The following is a 4,788-nucleotide window of genomic DNA, read 5'->3' as shown; positions in this document are numbered from 1 at the left end:
GACTCCATATGACATCACAGTGGGCATTCCAAGGCTCCAGCCAATGGGCTTGCTGCTTAAATCTCTTCTCTGAGCCATACACCTGCTGCCCTTTCCTTCAGCTGCCCTTGTGCCCTGCTCTGACAGCCAATGCTCAAGGAAGCTCCTTTACGATTCTTCTAGGATTGAAGAAGAATCACTTGTTATAAACCAGAGAGTATGGAGGCAAGGTTTCAAAGGAGCAGGCTTTCCAAATGGCCTGTTTTGCCCTATAAGCATCTTCTCTGGAGCCAGTCACTCCCTAGAGGTCCAGATATGGTGTCATATGTTCCAAATCACACATTAGAATACAGGGTCAAGAGCATTTAAGAACGCTTTAAGTAGGTACTCTCAGAAAATGTATGATATATGGTTTCCTAACTCCAATGCTTGACACATTTCCTAGCTGCTGTTGCATTGAGACTGAGAAGAGATATCACGTAGGGAAATTAAATGACCTTGGAGGATCACACTACTCCAAGTCTAGAATATTTTCCAAGTGTAGACGATTTATTTTGTCATCATGCCCAGAATTGACTGGATTTTCTAGAGTTAATTTTCTAGAGTTAAATTGATGAGGACTTGATTTATGCTGTAACAAAGATTAAAAAAAACTGGCCAGGCCATTTTTTTCTTATAGGAAAATTAATTTGGAAAGTCCATTCAATTAAATAACTACTGAATAGCAGGCACTGTCTTAGAAGAAGACAGGATCTCTCACCTCATAGAATTTTCAGTTTATTTGGGCAGCCAAAGTAATATTCTTGAAAAGCCCATCAACAAGGTGCTGGTTAAATAAATATGATATGTCCATATTATAAAATACTCTGCAGTCACTATAAAGATTATAAAAAATGAGGCCTGTTATTCTGAGCACACATATGTGGCAGGTACTAGTTATATGCCAGCCTGGAGCTCTAAAAAGAACGTTAAGGCTGGAGGTACAGTTTTGGGCTCTTGAAACATGTATATGCTTCGACAAGAGCCTTTTTCTATATGTATATAAAAATGTATTTTTGGGGTGGCCTCAAATATTTACTCACCATTTTGTTTGAGCGTCATCACGCTATTTTGTACAGCTGAGATTCATTCACTTTTATTAGTTCATTGCATTGTATAACTATTTCATAATAAATGTATCCATTATGATGTTGGACATTTGTCTTGTTTCCATCTTTGGCTATTATCAACAATGCTATTAAAAACATGCTTGTCCGTGTGTCTTGGTGAACATATATTCCTATTTCTCTATGGCAGTGGTTTTCAAGCTTTAACATGTATCAGAATCATCTGGAGGGCTTGTTAAAACACAGATTGCTGGGCACTGATTGCTGCTTAAGTTGGACTGGAGGCCAGGAATTTGGCATTTCTAGGAAGTTTCCAAATGATTCTGAGACTGTTGGTCAGGAATCACAATTTGGGAATGTCTGATAGAAGTACCTATCTAAGAGTGGAATTGCTAGGTTATAGAGTAGGTGTAACTCAAACTTTAGTAGACAGTGCCAAACTGTCTTTCCTAAGTGGTTATGTCAATTAATAGTTCCACCAGTGGTGAATAGCAGTTCTTCTTGCTCTTTTTTCATGCCAACATGGTATTGTCAGGCTGTTTAATTTTAGCCAACCTGGTATATGTGGTAATGATATTTCATTGTGGTTTTAACTTAAATTTCTCTGATTACTAGTAATTACTAACGTGTGAACACACCTTCATAAGTTTATTGGGCACTTTGTCTTTAAATGTATTGCTGCATTCCAGTTGCTAATGTTTTTTAGGATTTTTGTGACCTATTTTTATGGGTGAAGCCAACCTGTAATTTTCCTCTCTTGCTCTGTCCTTTTCAGGCTTTTGGTATCAAGGTTATACTAGACTTATGAGTTGGGGAATGTTTCCTCTTTTTTTATTTATGCTCCGAAAGAGTTTATAGAAGATGGAACTATTTGATCCTTCAGCATTTGGTACAACTCGTCGGCAAAGCCATACAAGCCTGGAGATTTCTTTGAGTGAAGATTTTTGACTACAGATTGAACTTATTTGAAGGTTATAATACTATTGACAATTTGTTTTTGTTTCGGGTTTTTGTGTTTTTTTTGAGTCAGCTTAGGAGAGCCATATTTTCTAGCAAGTTTTCTATTTAATCTACATTTTCAAATGTATTGACATAAAGCTATTCAAAGGTAGTACTGTCTCCTTTGTGTTTCTGATATTGGTTATTTGTGCCTGTCCTCCCTCTCTCTCTCTCTCTTCCTTTTCCTTTATCTGTCTTGCTAGAGATTTATCAATTGTAATTAATCCCTTCAAAGAATGAACTTTTCTGTATATTTGTACTCTATTTCAATAAGTTATACGTTTGTCTTTATTATTTCCTTACTTCTACTTTCTTCCCCCTCCCCCAGGCTTATTGAGATATAATTGACATATAACTACTTCCACTTTCTTCGGATTTATTGTGCTGGGTTTTTTTTTCCCTAACTTCTTAAGATGAATGCCTTGATCATTCACTTTTAGCTCTTTTCCCCTAACTGTGCATTTGAAGATATAAATTTCCTCCTAATTACTACTTTAGCTTCATTCCACAAGTTATGATACATAGAATTTTTGTTATCATTCTGTTCCAACTATTTTCTAATTTCCACAATGATTTCTTCTTTGATCCATAGATTATTTAGTAGAAATTTAAAATTTTCTAGACATAAGAAGATTTTCTAGTTGTCTACCAAAGTTGCATTGTGGTCAGAATATATACTTTAATTTCAATCTTTTGAAATAGTTTTAAGACTTTATTCGCAGTTTATGGTCAATTTAAAAAATTCTATCTGTGCTTAAAGATAAGACGTATTCTGCAAGTGTTAAAAATAGTGTCTCTTCAGAGGTTCCCCTGCTGCCTGTGGCGGGGTGGAAGGTGGTGATGGTAGTCTAAGTCCATTTGGTCAATTCTGCTAATCTTTTTTTTGGTCGTGCAGGATCTTAGTTCCCCAACCAGGGATAGAACCTGTGCCCCATGCAGTGGAATTGCACAGTCTTAACCACTGGATCGCCAGGTAAGTCCAATTCTGTTAATCTTGATGTTCAAGTCTATATTATTCCTAAGCTTTTGTCTGCTCTTTTCCACCAAATACTAAGACAAGTGTGTAAAATTTCCGACTATGATTGTGCATTTGTTTATTTCTCCTTTGAGTACTGTAGATTTTTACTATATATATATATATATATATATATTTGTGTGTGTGTGTGGCTGTGTTGTGTCTTCGTTGCTGCGTGCGGGCTTTCTCTAGTTGTGGCAAGCGGGCAGTGCGAGGGCTTCTCATTGTGGTGGCTTCTCTTGTTGAGGAGCACAGGCTCTAGGAGCGCAGGCTTCAGTAGTTGTGGCACGCAGGCTCAGTAGTTGTGGCTCACGGGCTCTAGAGCGCAGGCTCAGTGGTTGTGATGCAAGGGCTTAGTTGCTCCGTGGCATGTGGGATCCTCCCGGACCAGGGCTCGAACCCGTGTCCCCTGCATTGTCAGGCGGGTTCTTATCCACTGCGCCACCAGGGAAGCCCCCTTGCTTTATGTATTTTTAATTGTTATTTAAAATCATAATTTATTACTGGTGAATTAAATCTTTTATCACTATGCTGACTTTCTATCTCTAGTAATATTTTTTGCCTTAACTTACTGTGTCTAATATTAGTATTGCTATAGCAGTTTTCTTTTGGTTGGTATTTGCATGGTATATCTTTTTCCACTTTTTACTTTCGACCATTCTATATCCCTTTGTTGTAATATAGGATACAAAATAAACCAAAATCTAAATATATGTTATTTGTTATGATATCACTTATATGTGGAATCTAAAATATGACACAAATGAACTAATCTACAAAACAGAAACAGACTCACAGATATAGAGAACAGACTTGTGGTTGCCAAGGGGGTGTGGTGTGGGAGGGATGGATTGGGAGTTTGGGAATAGCAGATACAAACTCTTACATATAGAATAGATAAATAACAAAGTCCTACTGTATAGTGCAGGGAACTATATTTAATATCCTATAATAAACCATAATGGAAAGGAATATGAAAAAGAATATTTATATAACTGAAACACTTTGCTGTACAGCAGAAATTAACACAACATTGTAAAACAACTATACTTGAATAAAATAAATATATGTTATTTGTAAGTGATACATCTAAAATAAATAGATTTTAACTGGAGCATGTATTCCACTTACATTTAATGTAATTGTTCAAATAATTAGACCAAAATCTACCCTTTTACTTTGCACTTCCTATTTTTTCCTGTTTTATATTTTTCTCTTTCTTCTTGTCTTTATTTAGACAACTAAGTATTTTAAATTAATCTCTCTATTTTCCCCTTTACTAACTGGAAGTTATACTGTCTGTTTCTGTTCTTTTAGTGCTGGGGTTGGCAAATGGTGGCAGGTGGGTCAAATCTAGCTTGCTGCTTATTTTTGTAAATGAAGAAGTTTTGGAACACAGCCACACCCATTTTATACACAGTCTGTCTGCTTTCATGCTACCACAGTAGAGTTGAGTAGTTACAACAAAGACTACAGGGGGCCTGCAAAGACGAAAATATTTCCTGTCCATCCCTTTATAGAAAGAGTTCGCCAACCCCATTTTTAATGGATTCTTTTTAAAATGCAATATGCACATTTAACCTATCAAATTCTTATGTTAATCAAAACCTTTATCCTTTTTATGGATAAATCAAGGGCCTTAGGATATTATAACTCTACTTACCTCTTCCCACATACTTGTTACTGTAG

The sequence above is a fragment of the Leucopleurus acutus genome, assembly GCF_964270905.1.
Source record: "Leucopleurus acutus genome assembly, chromosome: 12".
Classification (NCBI taxonomy): Eukaryota; Metazoa; Chordata; class Mammalia; order Artiodactyla; family Delphinidae; genus Leucopleurus; species Leucopleurus acutus.
This window is presented reverse-complemented; position numbering follows the sequence as displayed.